We start from the raw sequence: 20405 nt of genomic DNA on the forward strand, positions 1-20405 counted from the left end.
CACCCCCACAGGAAAAAAATGGTTAACCTGGATATTTTAAAGTAATTTTTTTCCCTTTTATAATAAAATAACATAAGGCAATCATTTTAATTTAGTGTAATTTGCGTTCATAAAATCCCTTTTCTTCTTGTCTGACACCAACAATTTCATCTATTTTTTACAGCATGCACTGAATTATGCATCTCTCAGAAAGATCCTGACCCCTTGCTCTGAGTTGTCATCAGTGCTAAACTGCAAATTCACTATTTTTATCATAATGTTAATGCTTGTAAAGATATATTAAATTCATGGAAATATGTTTTGTTTTATTAAGGTTAACAGCAAAATTGTCCAACAACTGAAATGTGTTAGATTAGTCATAAAACTGTTCATTTCTCAAATATGTCACTGAACAAATATCTGTTGTTCTGAAGCCAAACAGCTAAACAAAATTACTCTGACATCACATACATCCTTATTGGATTAGCTGCCTTTGTTTCTAGTCTCATAACTGGTATTCTCTTATTTGGAAATGCTGCTATAGTCTCATCTTCTTTTCTGCACCCAGCATAGTATATGTTTGTTTTTTTTTTTTTGTAAATCTGATCCATTCTTTGTTGTTCTCACCTCTATTTCCCATGCAAAATAGGAAATATATCACAAGTACTGCTTGACTGTAAATTAAGACCCTGCTAGAACTCCTTCTGTTGTGTACTGAGATCCTTCAATAAGGATTTTGTTCTTATTGCTGCCCCAATGGCAAAACTTCACCCACTCCCCATCCTTCATACATTAAGCCCTACAGTTCCCCTCCCTAAAAAGAGTAGGGCAATTTACCAGGTGTCATAATAAAATTCTCCTTTGTCTGCATGAATATCATCTTGGGTATCCCTGAATAAAGGCTATAAGTCTAGTGCATTGGCATTGTGATGCCCACCACATTAGGCCAGTAATCAAGGAACCTGAATCCTCAACACTGACACTGGAGAGGGATGTGCACTTGGAATGCAAATGGATACACTCAGTATTTCCAGATGCAGACCTCTCTGCATCAAGTGCAGTTTCCCATAAGGGCACATAGGGAACACAATCAGCCAGGGGTCTAGATGTCTTGATATCTGTCTCCCTCCAGGTCCCCAGTAAGACTCCCCACTGGCACAGATATACTGTTAGGTCCTCAGCTGAGTGTCCATGCTAATTGCTCCAGTACACTCTCTGTGAACCCAGTCCTTCGTGTTCCTGCCCCAAGTAGCTGACACACACACTCTTTAGGATTTAATTTTACACACACACACACACACACACACACACACACACACACACACACACACACACACACACACACACACACACACACACACACACACACACACACACACACACACACACACACACACACACACACACACACACACACACACACACACACACACACACACACACACACACACACACACACACACACACACACACACACACACACACACACCTGGAAAGGCTGGCTCAGATTACCCATTCTACCAGCTTTGCCCAGATTACAAGGTAGAGTTAATGCCATCAGTCAGTTACTATAAGGCTCTTACAAAGGGTATAGTATTTGACCAAGATGGCTAGACCTTCTGGAGTGGCCCACACAGTGTCACCAAATAAATATAGGCACTCTCAAAGGCTAAGTACTTTCTACAAGGACCAGCCACAATAAAAGTTTTAAATATATTTAATAATAAATAATAAAAGAGCTTGAAAATACTGAATATATCTTCACAGTAAACCACAGAGTTCAGATCACAGGAAATATTGAAAAGAACATTGACGGACAGATTCATACAAATAAAGAAAAATAATATCTAAACTAAGCTTCACTATATTCCTGACTAATCTGAAAGAATTACTGCTCCCTAGTTAAGTTACATACTATCATAAGGCAAGATGATGTGGGTGAGGGTCTTTCTAGTCAGGTTTCCCAAAACAGAATACTCAATATTCTGAGATTTCTATTTGTAATATCTAAAATATAATTTCCAAGAAGGCTGGCAGAATGACCTCATCTGGTCACCTGACTCTAGGTTCTCACAGTATTTCCATTTGAAGCTGAGAAAGGAATTTAGTATAGATGGCTGTGATGCACATCTAAATGTTTTTGTCAGTGCCTGGGGCTTTCCCTCTTTTTACTGAGCTAATGAACAAAGACTTTTTCAAAGACCTAGCATCTCTGGTCCTATTCAGTACTGTGGGGTACCATTTTAATGGTTTAACAGTTCATTTACATTCCCTTATTTTTCTTAAACTAAGCTAGATGGTACATTTAATTTAGTTGCAATAATATATGTGCATTTCTTTTCATTCCAGCATGGTGCACTGTTGATACATTTTAACAAAAGCAAACCTCACAAATACATTTTCAGCACAAGCATCGGTACAAATCAGCTTGATATACAAATGATATACAGTTTCAATACATTTGTAACACAAGCATCTTGTATAAATCAGTTGGAAGTTCAAACGACATATCATTCTTTACAAAACTCCTGCTGTCTATGCTGGCACTTGCCCATATCATCACAGACCTGCTAAACAAAGTATAAATAAATAACATTTTTCATTAGCACCAGAATCAATTACCTTCTAAAAGACAGGAGTAAATGGATCATTAGTTTTTGATTAAATGACCATTTCACTTAGTGATAAATCACTAAATTTAAATGATTGAAAGCCCATTTCACTGAATGATGGAAGGGCTGTTTTATAGATTTGTTATAGCAATACATTGTTCTGCAATTCACAATCCAAAATATAGAAAAGTCTATGATGTATGTTTAGCTGGTGCATATGGTGATCTGTGCATAACCATTGCTAATGTGATTTCTATATGTGCTGTGGCAGTGGTGTCATGTGCATTGTATTTTATTTATTTTAATTATTTATTTTATATTTGATAATCAGTTAAGTGGACTAGTCTGAATCTTCTTTCTAGCCATGACCTTGGCACAGAAATGCCACAAAGTAGGAAGACAAAATATTTACAAAGATATATATCAAGATAAAAATCCATATAAGTGATTGTAAATTAACAAAGATATCAACAAACGACAGAGAAACATCCACATATGAAAAATATGTGGCAGCGATTGTCACATGACAACAGTGGAAGTGAATATGTGCAATTAGCTAAGAGTAGTAAGACTTGTTGGATCTAACCATTGTCTCTAAAAAATACTCACATTGAGTAGGTGTTCAGACAAATCTTCCTAGAAAGTTGCAGGAGATTCTTTACCCTTTATTTCTGAGTGTGTCATTTCATAATACAGGGCCTAGTCTGGATAAAGCTCATTCACTCAGTGCTGTTTTAAAATGTGACTTACTAAGAAAGATGCTGTTATTCTGGGAGCTCTCTGAGAGTATACCAGTTCTCTCATGTCAAGTAAAGTTTTTAAAGGGGAACAGTAACCTGCTTTTAGAACTAAACTTCCAAGTAAGTCAGTTGCACAATAAATAATAGAAAGCCAATTCAGCCTTTGCAAAAGAAAGCAGTGATGGTTGTGGGAGTCAGCAAGTAGGGCAAATCTGCAAACCTTATTTACTGTAGTCTGTAGACATTGTGTATTATATGCTGAGTGAAAAGTAAAAGGGGACGGCTGTGTCCCAGTTTAGGTAGTAGCACATTTTTTGACTCTGTGTATTCTAGTTATTGTCAAAAGAAGGTGGGAAACTCACTATCGGAGTTTCAGCTGAGCAACAACTTTTTTAGTGATTTAGTCAGGAAGCTTAGAGAAGGTGAGACTGTGATCAAGGATAAGGCCCAAGTATTTATATTTTGAAACCAAGGGGATAGGTTGTATTGTTCATTTTTCTACACAGTTGTGTGACTGTGATGTTACTATATTTAACTAAGAGTCATGTGAGGGGCAAAGTCCTCTGCAAAATGAAAAGTTTTGAAAACATATTCCTTGTTCTTTCAGTGAAACTGGCTTTCAACCATTTTGAATCAGATAGTTCTTTTTCAGTGAAGTACTCATTCAGAAAACTGTCATGAACTCAAGTAAACCAAACATCATTTATTTAAAAATAATTAAAACTTTCTAGTTTAGTATCAACTTCTCACTGCAAGCATAAACAAAAATCTAAGATCTGCATATACAGATGTTGTACTTAATACACAAAACCAAAACTTCAGCTTTATGTTAAGAACCCCATGAGCTCAGCAAATCCTGAACCTCATTCATATAACATAATACATAATCCTGCTGCTGACCACAGTAAATACAAAATACAAAAGTCACCATATCATGGCAGTGGATAGAAAAAATATGTGAGGTTATCAGTGAGGAAACCAGATTCAAAAGACCATAATGCAGACATTGCAAACTGTCAAGCCACAACTCATTAAGGAAGTGGTGACTTGGCTATATGTAGAGTGGACACATAAATCAATAGACTTTGTAAGAAGGTTATGACAATGTCCTGCCTTGATATAATCAGCATTTGGAATATTGTGTTTGTGCTAGACTGAACAATATAGGAAAGTCCTCCCTCTCGGTTATTCAGCAAGATATATATGATTATCAAAACTGTTACGAAACATAGGAAAAATACATCTTCTTATTGAAATCCTTCCATCAAGTCACATCACACCTAAGTATGTAAACAAATTGTTGTCATTTAATCAGTGATGAATGATATAGCATCACAGACAGGAGATTCAGTGCCTGTCAGTCTGGAATGTGCTGCAAAAGAGTTTGTATGCTTTGTACCTGACTGCTTTCACCTCTCTCCATGGGAAGTGAACATACTGAAAAGATATGTTCACTTTTTTCAGACTTCCAAAAATTACAAGAAAAAATAAAATGGAAGAGACTTAAGAGTAAAGCAAAACAAAACAAAAATATCTGCAGGGACAGTTACTGCTAAATGCCAGATGTTTCAACAATAAAATGGGTGACTTAGTGACTTAAAAGCTTTTAGTTGTGTTGAGCATGTTAATATCTGTAAAGTACTGAAACATAGTTTAATGATCCAAAATGCATAGCACAGATTCCACATTATACCTGTTTTCATTATTGCCGAGTTAACAGGATAGGTGCTGGTGTTCCACACTTTGTAAAAGGCCACCTAAAAAGAAAACATCACAGAACTGAAAACTGTTCAAAACAATTATTATCTGTGTTAACAGACAGAATATGATATCAGTCTACTGTTAAGCATCTATGCATCCTCCAAAACATCAGCATTTTCTTGGGTGTGCTTTAATTTGTAAATATCAATAAAAACACAAAATTTTTAAGGGAGTTTAACTAGCAGACATAGATTGGATGTACAATTCAATGTCAAATAAATATGAACAAAGTTTAAGTGTGTGAATTAATACAGCTTGGAATACATTTAATTATTAATTTATCTTTTGTTCACCGAGATATTCCCACCAGGCCAATGGCCTCTTTTCAGGAGAGACCTAAGGTTGTATTCAAACAGACTAGGGGAAATTTGCCCAAGACACCGTGGAATTTGTTTCACTCCTTTTTCTGAATAAGTTCTGAGAGGTCTTCTGCATTGATATGAGCTACCCCAACACAGGCAGATGGGAACTTAGTTAAATGTCTTATACAAAAGTCAGCATGTTCAGAAGTGCTACTGCCACTAATGCTGTACACATTGTCAATAATGGAAAAAAATAATCCAGTTACCTAGGGTAGGAATAAAATCTACAGACTTCTGATCTTTCTACATCAAAGATTACTATGCTACTTGTTGAAAAATTGTGTCTCACCCAACTAGCACTGGCAATATCTTAGATAACATCATGACATACCAAGGATCTTTTTACTTCCCATTTGAGGTTATATTCTCTGTAATTAACTAGAACTGCAATGTCATTATCTTTAATCTAACAATAAAATCAAACTAGTTATAAATAGTGTATACTTCCTAGACTTTACCAATGGAAAGTAAAATGCCATTTCTGTTTAAAAACCCATATTTCAGTGGTTTTTGCAAGTCTATTACCTCAGCAAGATCCTGTCTGGGTGTCTTGTAGAGTTATACAGCAGCAGAGAGAGAAAAGGGAGACTTTGAGTGGATTAAATACCTCTGTTTTGCTTTTTGTTGCTTATTTTCACTAGCCTCACTATTCCAAGCATTTCGTATTAACTTTGCAACTTATTTGAAATGATTTTTTAATTCTGATACTGTCTGCACTTTAACTGATCATTTTTAAGTGTTTTTCAACTGTTGAACTGTTGAGGGATATACATTCAAGTGCAATAGCCGTTTGACTGCTTTAAAATGTTTGTTTTATCTGTTTTAATTAAAAAAAAATCATATCTCTCTACTTGTTTCCCACCTTTCTATAACCAGTAGAGTCTAGTTTTCAGATTTTGCTGAATTCTGGGCTGTTTTGTAGTTTCTGTGTTGTCCAGACCTTACTAAGATAGAAGGAAGCTTCTCTGTTCATCAATGAGAGTGGTGAGCTTTGAGCAGCCTGTTACTGGAGGAGTGGTTTCAGCTCAGAATCTGTAGTTTTATTGGCCATTTTGGGATATTTCTATCCCTTTCATCTTTCTGTTTAAAAACCCATGTTTGCACAGTTTTTGCACTTGTATTACCTCAGCAAGATCCTGCCTGGGTGTCCTGCAGAGTTCTACAGCAGCAGAGAGGGAAAAGGGAAATTTGAGTGGATTAAGTTCCTCTCTTTTGCTTTTTATTGCTTATTTTTGCTAGCCATACTATTCCATGCAGTTTTTTATTACCTTTGTAAGTTATTTCAACTGTTTTTTGAAGTTTTATACTGTTTGCACTTTAACTGATCATTTTTATGTGTTTTTGAACTGTTGAGGGCTGCACACATAAGTGTGATAGCCATTTTTCTGCTTTGAAAGTGTTTGTTTTACTGTATCTGTTTTAATTTTTGCAAAAAGAAACATAAAACATCTTATCTGTCTATTCATTTCCCACCTTTCTATAAACAGTAGAGTCTGGTTTTCAGATTTTGCTGAATTCTGGGCTGTTCTGGGCTGTTTTGTAGTTTCTGTGTTGCCCAGACTTTACTAAGATAGAAGGAAGCTTCTCTACTCATCAGTAAGAGTGGTGAGCTTTCAGCAGCCTATGTGTCACTGGAGGAGTGGTTTCAGCTCAGAATCTGTAGTTTTACTGGCCATTTTGGGCTATTTATGTCCCTTTCATATTTTTGTTTAAAACCCCATGTTTGGGCGGTTTTGCGCATCGCACAGCACCATTTAACTAGGGTTAAGCTATTCCTGGTGCCAGAAAGTCTGCTCTTCTAATTTTCCCTTAGAACTAGCCAGTTTTCAAGTTTTAGCACTCAAAACTGTTTCCTTGTGCTCATCACTTGTTCAAAACTCATTGCAAGCACTAAATAATCTACAAATTACTGCAGCGCTCAACTTTCCTCACTTGTTAGAAGGAAAACAGTTTTTAGTACTTAAATTAACAAGTACCTATCCAAGCATGTCTAAGGGTCAGCTCCTGGTATTTTCCCTTATCCACCTGATGAATCTGGGAATCTTGGGACAATGTAGCAACTGCCTGATATACACTGACAACCCTCTCCTCCTATCACCCAACACTGCAACTTGTGAGAGATGCACTTATATAGCCAAACTGGAAGTCAAGCTCTCTCCAGCTAAGTCTGTACTAGACAGTTAAGAGGAGAAGGTAAACACCTGCACCACACCACACTCAACACATAGTCCATAAAAACCTATACCACCTAAACTCACACATAGTAACACAAAACACACACCTACATTCACAGAGGCTCTCAATAAAAATCTGCCTAAACAACAGAGACCTCCAAAGCTGAAACGCAAGCAACCACCACCCCCAACACTACCCAAATGACACATAGCCCACAAAATCAGTGTGCCACTCAAACTCAGCCCATAAGGCAAAACAACATAACCAACACACTAGTCATAGGTGACTCTATAGTCAGGCTCACTGATGTCCCACTCGCCAATCTAAACAAGGAGAAAGTTACTGTCAGCTGCCTGTTGAGTGCCAGGATCTGCCACATAATGCAAGCACTCAGGTCACTCTACAACAAGTACAAATATGACTCTGTCATTGTCCATGTTGGTGTGAATGACCTTAGGTGTACCTCCCTGGACTACATGAAAAGAGACATGGAGGAGCTCCCGGATCATGTAGCCGAGGCAGGTATGACCCTAGCCCTGAGTAGCATCCTGCCATCCAGAATGACACTGCAATACAAGGACAAAATGATTGACTTCAACAATTGGCTAAGCTTCTCGTGTCATTCTAAGGGGATCCAGTGTCTGTCTGCCTGGGACAACATGATCGACAGTCCACTGTGCTTTGCCAGAGGTGGCCTGCACCTGTCGCCCGTGGGATTCCACATAATGGCTAAGGCTCTTGCCACCCCTACTGTGCCTTTTTGTGGGCAAGGTTCAAACGACAAACTCACCACCATGGCAGGTATAAGCAAGCAAAATCTGAGGGTAATGCTACTCAATGCTAGAAGTCTAAACCTCAAAATGCACTTACTCGAGGCACTCCTTAAAATGGAGAACATCAACATCTGTGCAGTGATGGAGACCTGGTTCAAGGCTCCAGAGACCACCCCTGCAGTTACAGGCTATAATTCATACCACACCTTTCGGCCACCTAACCTGGGCCGGAACACTAAAGGAGGAGGTGTGTCCATATTCATTAAGGATATCCACACCTCCAGGCTAGTTGCTCAACATAATGCATCCAAAATTATCCAAGTGCAACTAACACTGGGCAAGACTGCAGCCCAGGTTGTAGCTTGTTACAGATCCCCCACCATTCCCCAGGATGCCCATTCCAAGTTTCTTGATATACTGGGTAATATTAAGGTACAGCCCAATACCCTAATAATGGGCGATTTCAACTACCCCACCATCAACTTGAAAAACTACTCATGTACTAACTCATTTGTTCAATGCTTTCTGGAATTCATAAATTCCAATGCCCTGGATCAGCTTGCCATACCCCCACCAGGGACAGCAATATCCTGAACCTGGTCATTACCAATATGGGCAACCAATGTTCCACGCCAGAGGTCAATTTCTCACTGGTCAGATCCGACCATAAGCTAATCACCCTAGAGATCAATATCCTGCCTCCACTCCCATTAAGGAAACTACCATAAAAAACTTCTTCAAAGCCAACTTTATGCTTCTTAAGACAGAAGTGGCAAGCTTCACGACAGCCATACAGACGGAAAATAGAGGTATGACTGCTGAATCCTATACAAATGCACTGTATAAGCAAATACACGAGTGCATGGATCACGCCATTCCCAACAGAACCAAGGTGCTATCCTTAAAAAAAAAAGGAATTCAACCTGGTGGTCCACTGCCATAAACAAACTATATAACAGAAGGAAGAAGCTATTGCAAAAAAGAGTAAAATAACCTGATTGCAGGAACTCCCTGGTCAGCCTCAGTAAGAAGCTGAGATCCCTCATAAAATACTCCATTGCTAGTTACGCAAATAAAATTGCCACTGATTCTAAAGACAACCCCAAAGCATTCTACAGCTATGTCAAGAATCTCAATGGTGGCACTCAGATCTGTTCTGAGCTACAGCACAAAGACACTAGATATACAGAAGCAACTGATATTGCCAACATCCTGGCAGATAGTTTCAGTGCAAACTTCACCCCCCAGACCCCAAAGCCCCCATCATTATACCAGAAGAATGCAAAGCCCCTGTAATCATGGCTGCACAAGTAAAGTCTGCACTCTCCAAAGCCAAGAACACAGCATCCATGGGACCTGACAACATCCCAGGCTGCGTTCTGCATGAACTACAGTATGAACTGGAACCCCACCTGAGTACAATATTCAGTCATAGCCTCACTTCAGGCTTTGTGCCTACTGAATGGCACACAATGATGGTTATCCCACTCAAAAAAGGGGGCACCACCATGGACACTGAGAACTACCACCCATTAGCCTGATGAGCCTGGTTTGCAAGGCCATGGAATGTATCATCTTGGAGCTTATAAACAAGGACATAGGTAACCTCCAAACTCTGGACCCCACTCAGTTTGGGTTTGTAAAAGGTAAATCATGTCTCCTAAACCTGATTGACTTATTTGAAGCAGTCACCAGAGCCATGGATGAGGGTAAGGTGGTGCACACAGCCTATCTTGACCTTGCCATGGCTTTTGACACCATCCACCACTATGGAATTATAGATAAACTCACTAGACTGGGCATAAATCCCTAAGTCACAAGATGGGTGGCCAACTGACTCACTGACAGAACCCACACAGTAAAAGTCGCTGACTAAAAATCCAACTTCAGACCAGTGAGAAGTGAAGTACATCAGGGCTCAGTCCTGGGTCCCCTCCTGTTTGGCATCTACTTCTCAGAAGTCCAGGCTATTACTGCAGGTCTCTGGCTAATGAAGTTCACAGACGACTGCAAACTAGGTGCCATAATAGAATCAGCTAATGATGTGGACATTCTACAAAGGGGCATCACTGAGACAGATGCTTGGTGTCAAACGCATGGCCTCAAGCTCAATGGCAAGAAGTGTATTGTCATCCCCTTTGGGAAATACACTGTACCCATGAACTACCACATAGGTGGTAGCCTACTAAACACCGAAAGTGTGATAAGAGACCTTGGGACACAGGTGGACAGTAGTCTCTCCTTTGATAATCACATCACCACAATAGTCAGGAAATCCTTCTATCTGGCACACCTCATCACAAAGGGGTTCACCTCCAGAAAAAAAGAGGTCATTGTTCCTCTCTACTCATCCCTCATCAGACCCATTATAGAGTACAATGCCCCATTTGGCATGTATCTCGCAAGACATCTACAGCAACTAGAAGGCCACAGAAATACCTCACTAAGAGGATTACTGACCTCATACAGATGCCATATGCATACCATATCAAAAAACTCCAGCTCTACTCCATCACTTATCACCTACTCAGAGGCGACCTCTGCCTAACATACAAAGCCATGTCAAACCCAGATCTGCTGGACATGCTACACTTAAATCCCTCTGAGTCACATGCTCCAGGGACCTAAACCTTGCCACCACAATAAACAGAACATGCTGGAGGGATAGATTCCTGTCCCAGAGACTTCCCACGTTCTAGAATAGACTATCCATTCATGTCAAGCAAAGCTCCTCATTAACCCTCTTTAAGAAAAATCTTGACAATTGGATGGGAAATAGGAAATTCACTCCAGGGATCACTTATGTAGCTCTACACAAGCAGGAAAATAACTTTCTTGGGTGGCAAAAGCCTGGGAACTTTTTTGGCTAGGCTTATATAGGCCCCAGGGCTGATAGCCTAGTACCTACTTATGAACCTATGAGGATGGCATAATGGTTAAGGTGTTTACCTTACAGACACAAGGTGCAGGGTTTGATTCTCATATGGGGTAACTGGCTAGGCTTGAAATGGCCAACAAGGGTAGTTAGCCTAGTACTAATCTATGAAACCTATACCTTCACCAAATTCAAACAAAAGTTGAAAAAAAAAACATTTATTAGGTCTTTTCAGGCTTGTTGGCTGTTGGTGAAGCACCCTCCAAGAGGAAAAAACGCTGAGAGAAGAAGGGAGCCACTTTTGAGATTTTAAGTATTTTTTCTCTGTTTATTTGCTAAGTTTTTCTGCATAGCTGCCTAGCTTGAGCATTTTCTGGCTTGTTAAACTTGATTTCTGTATTAGTAGCTGTATTTAGAGCACAACCAAAAGCTGTTTGCTGAATTTCCTGTTTGCACTTAATTTTAAATCGTTTTTTCTTAAAACTTGCATATTTTCTGTCCTTGACCTAGCACTCTTGTGTGGGGTCATTTACTGCACTGTTATAACTTGATATTACTTGTGAACCTCTGCTATCTCTGTAAAAAACAAAACAAAAAAAAATCTTGCTTTTTTCCCACTTTTCTGAGTTAAAAACGTTCAGTTACAGGCTTGCTGTTCCTGAACTGTTTGAAAGTTTCTGTGAGGCCATTTTTGCTTGGGCTGAAGGAGGGTCTCTGTGTTCTTCAGTGGCAGTGACTAACATTGAGCAGCTTCCCTGCCCCCCGGAGAGGTGGTTACTGACTTGAAACTGTAGTTTTATTGGCCACTAGGGGTCATTTCCATAACTCCTTCATCTTCCTCTCTTAAAACCTAGTTGCCTCGTGGTTTGAGCGTCTTTTCAGGCTTGTTGGCTGTTGGTGAAGCACCCTCCAAGAGGCTGAGAGAAGAAGGAGCCACTTTTGAGATTTTAAGTATTTTTCTCTGTTTATTTGCTAAGTTTTTCTGCATAGCTGCCTAGCTTGAGCATTTTCTGGCTTGTTAAACTTGATTTCTGTATTAGTAGCTGTATTTAGAGCACAACCAAAAGCTGTTTGCTGAATTTCCTGTTTGCACTTAATTTTAAATCGTTTTTTCTTAAAACTTGCATATTTTCTGTCCTTGACCTAGCACTCTTGTGTGGGGTCATTTACTGCACTGTTATAACTTGATATTACTTGTGAACCTCTGCTATCTCTGTAAAACAAAACAAAAAAAATCTTGATTTTTCCCACTTTTCTGAGTTAAAGTTCAGTTACAGGCTTGCCGTTCCTGAACTGTTTGAAAGTTTCTGTGAGGCCATTTTTGCTTGGGCTGAAGGAGGGTCTCTGTGTTCTTCAGTGGCAGTGACTAACATTGAGCGGAGAGGTGGTTACTGACTTGAAACTGTAGTTTTATTGGCCACTAGGGGTCATTTCCATAACTCCTTCATCTTCCTCTCTTAAAGCCTAGTTGCCTCGTGGTTTGAGCGTCTTTTCAGGCTTGTTGGCTGTTGGTGAAGCACCCTCCAAGAGGAAAACGCTGAGAGAAGAAGGGAGCCACTTTTGAGATTTTAAGTATTTTTTCTCTGTTTATTTGCTAAGTTTTTCTGCATAGCTGCCTAGCTTGAGCATTTTCTGGCTTGTTAAACTTGATTTCTGTATTAGTAGCTGTATTTAGAGCACAACCAAAAGCTGTTTGCTGAATTTCCTGTTTGCACTTAATTTTAAATCGTTTTTTTCTTAAAACTTGCATATTTTCTGTCCTTGACCTAGCACTCTTGTGTGGGGTCATTTACTGCACTGTTATAACTTGATATTACTTGTGAACCTCTGCTATCTCTGTAAAACAAAAACAAAAAAAAATCTTGCTTTTTCCCACTTTTCTGAGAGTTAAAAAGTTCAGTTACAGGCTTGCTGTTCCTGAACTGTTTGAAAGTTTCTGAGGCCATTTTGCTTGGGCTGAAGGAGGGTCTCTGTGTTCGGCGGTGGCAGTGACTAAGGTTGAGCAGCTTCCCGGCCCCCGGAGAGGTGGTTACTGACTTGAAACTGTAGTTTTATTGGCCACTAGGGGTCATTTCCATAACTCCTTCATCTTCCTCTCTTAAAACCTAGTTGCCTCATGGTTTGAGCGTCTTTTCAGGCTTGTTGGCTGTTGGTGAAGCACCTTCCAAGAGGAAAGAGAGAAGAAGGGAGCCACTTTTGAGATTTTAAGTATTTTTCTCTGTTTATTTGCTAAGTTTTTCTGCATAGCTGCCTAGCTTGAGCATTTTCTGGCTTGTTAAACTTGATTTCTGTATTAGTAGCTGTATTTAGAGCACAACCAAAAGCTGTTTGCTGAATTTCCTGTTTGCACTTAATTTTAAATCGTTTTTCTTAAAACTTGCATATTTTCTGTCCTTGACCTAGCACTCTTGTGTGGGGTCATTTACTGCACTGTTATAACTTGATATTACTTGTGAACCTCTGCTATCTCTGTAAAAAACAAAAAAAAAAAAAAATCTTGCTTTTTCCCACTTTTCTGAGTTAAAAAAGTTCAGTTACAGGCTTGCTGTTCCTGAACTGTTTGAAAGTTTCTGTGAGGCCATTTTTGCTTGGGCTGAAGGAGGGTCTCTGTGTTCTTCAGTGGCAGTGACTAACATTGAGCAGCTTCCCTGCCCCCCGGAGAGGTGGTTACTGACTTGAAACTGTAGTTTTATTGGCCACTAGGGGTCATTTCCATAACTCCTTCATCTTCCTCTCTTAAAACCTAGTTGCCTCAGGCTTGTTGGCTGTTGGTGAAGCACCCTCCAAGAGGAAAACGCTGAGAGAAGAAGGGAGCCACTTTTGAGATTTTAAGTATTTTTCTCTGTTTATTTGCTAAGTTTTTCTGCATAGCTGCCTAGCTTGAGCATTTTCTGGCTTGTTAAACTTGATTTCTGTATTAGTAGCTGTATTTAGAGCACAACCAAAAGCTGTTTGCTGAATTTCCTGTTTGCACTTAATTTTAAATCGTTTTTTTCTTAAAACTTGCATATTTTCTGTCCTTGACCTAGCACTCTTGTGTGGGGTCATTTACTGCACTGTTATAACTTGATATTACTTGTGAACCTCTGCTATCTCTGTAAAAACAAAACAAAAAAAAAAATCTTGCTTTTTTCCCACTTTTCTGAGAGTTAAAAGTTCAGTTACAGGCTTGCTGTTCCTGAACTGTTTGAAAGTTTCTGTGAGGCCATTTTTGCTTGGGCTGAAGGAGGGTCTCTGTGTTCTTCAGTGGCAGTGACTAACATTGAGCAGCTTCCTGGGAGAGGTGGTTACTGAGTTGAAACTGTAGTTTTATTGGCCAGTAGCGGTCATTTCCATAACTCCTTCATCTTCCTCTCTTAAAGCCTAGTTGCGGTTTGAGCGTCTTTTCAGGCTTGTTGGCTGTTGGTGAAGCACCCTCCAAGAGGAAAAACGCTGAGAGAAGAAGGAGCCACTTTTGAGATTTTAAGTATTTTTTCTCTGTTTATTTGCTAAGTTTTTCTGCATAGCTGCCTAGCTTGAGCATTTTCTGGCTTGTTAAACTTGATTTCTGTATTAGTAGCTGTATTTAGAGCACAACCAAAAGCTGTTTGCTGAATTTCCTGTTTGCACTTAATTTTAAATCGTTTTTTCTTAAAACTTGCATATTTTCTGTCCTTGACCTAGCACTCTTGTGTGGGGTCATTTACTGCACTGTTATAACTTGATATTACTTGTGAACCTCTGCTATCTCTGTAAAAACAAAACAAAAAAAATCTTGCTTTTTCCCACTTTTCTGAGAGTTAAAAAGTTCAGTTACAGGCTTGCTGTTCCTGAACTGTTTGAAAGTTTCTGTGAGGCCATTTTGCTTGGGCTGAAGGAGGGTCTCTGTGTTCTTCAGTGGCAGTGACTAACATTGAGCAGCTTCGAGAGGTGGTTACTGACTTGAAACTGTAGTTTTATTGGCCACTAGGGTCATTTCCATAACTCCTTCATTTGTCCTCAGAGGAGTGGTTTAAGGCAGTAACTTGTAGTTTATTGGCCATTTTGGGTCATTTCCTGTCTTTTCCTGCCTATAAAGCACGCGGCGCGCCGCAGCCGATTTAGCCCGATTTTGCGAGTGCGAGTTGCTACAGCAGCAGCAGGGCCGGTTTTCCCGATTTAGCTGGAGTTGCTTGCGTTGCACACACTAGGGCAGCAGCGGTTAAGCAGGTTGTCCACTCTTCAAATTTTCCCTTAAAACTACCTTCCTCGAACTATACTACTGATCTAATCAGCTTATCCTATAATTAAAAGATCATCTCTACTTGACTCCAAGTAGACTATTCTCTATCTGTTAAACGTAGCACTTGCTCCTACAGTACTTATTACCTTGATACGGCACTCTTGTCATAGATAGTACCCCAAAAGGCAACCCCCATTGAATCTTTTTAAAGTTTTTTGTCTATTCCTTCTAGCATGTCGAGGGATCAGTTGCTAGTGTCCTCTCCTGCTCAGCTGGTTAACAATATTGAGGCAATGTTACAATTGCCTCATGTACACAACCCTCTCCTCCTCCCACAAAACACAAATACACCAAACTGGAGGCTGAGCTCTCTCAACATAGGACTGGCAAGACCAGTCAGGAGGAGAAGGTTACCACACACACTATAGACCCAGTCTCACATAGTACCATTACAACCTCAAATCATACACATAAACACACAAAGACATACAGGCTCTGATCAAAAATCTACCAAAACAGCAGAGGCCACCAAAGCAGACACCCAAACAACCACCACCTCAGAACACAACACCTGCAACACATAGACCTCACAGTCAGAGTGTCAAACAGTCACAGCCCTTAAGGCCAAACACAATGCCAGACACACTAGTCATTGGTGACGCCACCAGACTGAGTAAGGAGAAGGTCACAGTAAGCTGCCTGTCGGGCGCTAGAATCCGCCACATAACGCAAGCACTCAGGTCTCTCAACAGCAGGTACAAATATGACTCAGTCATTGTCCACGCTGGTGTTCCTTGGACTACATGAAAAGAGACATTGAGGAGCTCTCTGATTATGTAGCCCAGGCAGGTATGACCCTGACCTTGAGCAGTATCCTACCTTCACCAAGAATGATGCCACAATACAGAGATAAGATGATCAGCTTTAACAATTGGCTTAAACACTGGTGTCATTCAACGGGATCCAGTGTCTGTCTGCCTGGGATGACATGCTGGACAAGCCACGCTCATAAGGGACGGCTTGCACCTGTCACCCTGGGATTCCGGATATTGGCAAAGGCTCTTGCCACCCCATAGTGCCTTTTTAGGCAAGGCTCAAATTCTAAACCTACCACCCTAGAACACAAAAAGGAAAAAACTAAGGGTAATGCTGCTCAATGCCAGAAGTCTAAATCTCAAAATGCACGCACTCAAGGCCCTTCTCAGTATGGAGAACATCGATGTCTGTGCTGTGACAGAAACCTGGTTCAAGGCTCCTGAGAGCACCCCAGCTATCAGGTTTTACCTCATATCATGGCCCCAAAATCCGGACAATACCAAGAAAGGAGGGGGTATCCATATTCATCAAGGACACCCACACCTCAAGACTGGTGGCAACGCACAATGCATCGGAGACCATCCAGGTGCAATTAACCATAGGCAAGACTGCTCTGCAAATTGTAGCATGTTACAGGCCACCCTCACAAACTCAGGAACCTCACATGGCCTTCCTGAAAACACTAGAGGGGATAAATGTATCACCAAACACCATCATACTAGGTGACTTCAATTACCCTAATATAGACTGGGAACACTACTCAAGCCCAAACACCCTAGCCCAAAAGTTCCTGGAATTCATAAACTCAAATGCCATGGAACAACTAGTCACCATCCCCACAAGAGGAGATAACATACTTGATCTCATCATCACGAACATGGGAGCACAATGTTCAACACCCGAGGTGTACCCCTCACTGGTGAGATCAGACCACAAACTAATCTCGCTGGAGGTCCTCATCCCACCCCCACCTGAAATACAAAGACCACAGTAAAGAACTTCTCAAAAGCCGACTTCACACTTCTAAAGACTAGTGTGGTCTCCTTTAAGGCCCCGAAAACAGTACTCAAGCCGCTGAATCACTTACAAATGCCTTCTACCAGCACCTGCAGGACTGCATGGATAAGGCAATCCCAAGCAAAACAAAGACTCTTTGTACCAAAGGCAAGCGTCCAGTCTGGTGGACCCCAGCCATAAACAAACTCTACAACAAAAGGAGGAAGCTACTACAAGATAGAGCAAAATCCTTAAAAGGTAAGACACCCTTGATCACTATAAGTAAAATACTAAGAGCTCTCATAAAATCATCCAAAGCAAATTTCGAGAGAAAAATAGCTAAAGACTCAAAAGACAATCATAAGGCCTTCTTTAGCTATGTTAGAAACCTGGGAGGAAACTCCCAGATATGCTCAGAGCTAGTTCAAAATGATGTGAAGATTACTGATCCTACAGACATTGCCAACATACTGGCTGACAGGTTCAGTGCAAACTTCTCCCCTCCCCAAAAGGAGAGATATCTGTACCAAACGATTGCAGCCCCACAAACATCTCCAGCACCCAAGTGAGAACTGCTCACTCCAAAGCAAAAAACACAGCATCCATGGGACCTGATGGTGTCCCCGGCTGTGTGCTCCATGAACTCAATGAGGAATTAAACCCACAGCTAGGACAGCTGTTTAATCAAAGTCTTACCTCTGGAACTGCAACTGTGGTACCACTTCACAAAGGCGGTGCCTCCACCGACCCTGGAAATTACCGCCCATTAGCTTGACAAGCCTTATCTGCAAAGCCATGGAGAGGATCATAATGGACCTCATAAATAAAGACATAGGGAATTTGCAGACTTTGGATCCAACCCAGTTTGGCTTTGTCAAAGGCAGATCATGCCTTTTAAACTTGGTTGACTTTTAAACAGTCACCAAAGCCATTGATGAGGGAAAGGCAGTCCATACAGCCTACCTCGATCTGGCTAAGGCCTTGATACAATACCCCACTCAGGTATCATTGAAAAACTCATCAGCTTAAATGTCAACCCATACATCACAAGATGGGTTGCAAACTGGCTGAGTGACAGAACCCACAGGGTCAGAGTTGCTGGCGCCATGTCAGACTCAAAGCCTGTCACAAGTGGTGTCCCACAGGGCTCAGTCCTGGGCCCACTCTTGTTTGGCATCTACTTTCAGTACAAGCAAACACAGGAGGGTTATGGCTGACAAAGTTTGCAGATGACTGCAAACTGGGCCATAGTAGAAAACACATCTGATACAGATATCCTTCAGAAGGGTCTCACAGAAACGGATAACTGGTGCCAGAGCCACGGCCTAAAGTTAAATGCCAAAAATGCATAGTCAAAAACAAGGTTACCCCTAGCTACCAAATAGGTGGCAATCCACTGAGCACAGAAGAAGTTATCAGGGACCTGGGGACCCAGGTTGATAGTAGTCTGTCATTCGACACCCATGTAGCTAAAGTAGTTAGGAAGACCTTCTACATTGCCCACCTTATCATGAAGGGATTCTCATCTAGATCAAGGGAGGTCATAGTCTCCCTTTACTCATCACTCATCAGACCAATGATTGAGTACAATGCCCCATTCGAATGTATCCGACCCGACACTTGCAGCAGCTGGAGAGGCCACAAAAGTTCCTCACCAAAAGGATAAAGGGTCTCAAAAATCTGTCCTATGCTGCCCGACTGAAAGAACTCCAGCTCTATTCAGTTGCTTACCGCTTGCTCAGAGGTGACCTTTGCCTAACATACAAGGCCATGTCAAACCCAGATTTGATGAATATGCTTCACCTCAAAAATCTAGATCCATCAGAGCCACAAGGGCGGAGACTTAAACCTTGACACGGCTATTAATAGGACGTGCTGGAGGGATAGATTCATCACCCAAAGACTCCCTATGCTGTGGAACAAAATCCCGGTACATGTGAGGCAGAGCACCTCGCTGGCCTTGTTCAAGAGAAATCTTGACCAATGGATGGGAGATCACAGATATACCCCAGGGATAACCTCAGTGTCACTGCTCGACAGAGGCACAGCAAAATAATGGGTATAGTTCCCCATACTAAAGGGGTGGCGTAAGCCACAAAACGATGGGCTAGGCTTGTAAATGCCCTCGGGCAGATAGCCTAGTATGAACCTATGAACCTATGAACCTATATACTTAGGAATACAACTTTAGATGCCACCCTCTATGAACTCTACAAGTAGGTCTAGGATACTATTAATGTTTCTGTTTCATAGTAAGATACAAAAAAGTCTGAACTGCACATTTTATAAGATATAAAACAGTTACCACTCAATATTAAAAGGTATCCTATTAATAAAGTAAATGTAAATTAAATTGTGTATTCAGGAAAAATCATTTGTGAAGAAATACAAATGCAAACTATTGTAGTCCAAGTAAAGTATCATGGTCCAGAGCCAATTAACAATGTAGTAAGATATGCACTGCAAGATGAAATCCAACTCTGACAAAACCCCACAGGTTGTGTAGTGATCAGTACTGCACATTGGTAGTCACATGACCTAATAAGCCACATATTATACATGTAGCACTTGTATAATAATGTGCATTCACTGTTTCATTGAAATGCCTCAATAAGCACAGTAGAAGACCTGATAAGGACTCCACAGAAAAGTCCCTACCATTGTTTTACTATAAATGGGAAGAAAATGGATTTCAGAAAGAGGAAAAAGCATGCAGAGAAATACATAGAAAGACAGGAGGAAGGGAAGACTGTGATAGGGTGGAGAAAAAAGGCATATATTTTTAGGGGACATATGGCTATTTTAAATTTTCTCAAGATGAGAGAAATGTAGCAAGGAAAAGATGTGGGATCAAAAGATGGCTCAGCGATGATAGCAGCAGCAAACAAACAAACACAAAAGCCAGACAAAGATGAACAGATAAGTTTCATAGATAAATGGGAATAGATGACAAAGGAGAAACAGAGGGAAGACAATATGAGATTTGGAGGACCGGGCTACAAACGTGGGAGGAAAATGACACAAAAGGAAAGGAAAGACCATGACGGGGAGTAGGTAAGTTGGGAGGAATGGATGGCAGTTGGGTGCAGTGCTGACCACTGCTACACCCATCTAG

Source organism: Protopterus annectens, chromosome 2.part0 (genome assembly GCF_019279795.1).
Source record: "Protopterus annectens isolate FY-2018-M chromosome 2.part0, PAN1.0, whole genome shotgun sequence".
Classification (NCBI taxonomy): Eukaryota; Metazoa; Chordata; order Ceratodontiformes; family Protopteridae; genus Protopterus; species Protopterus annectens.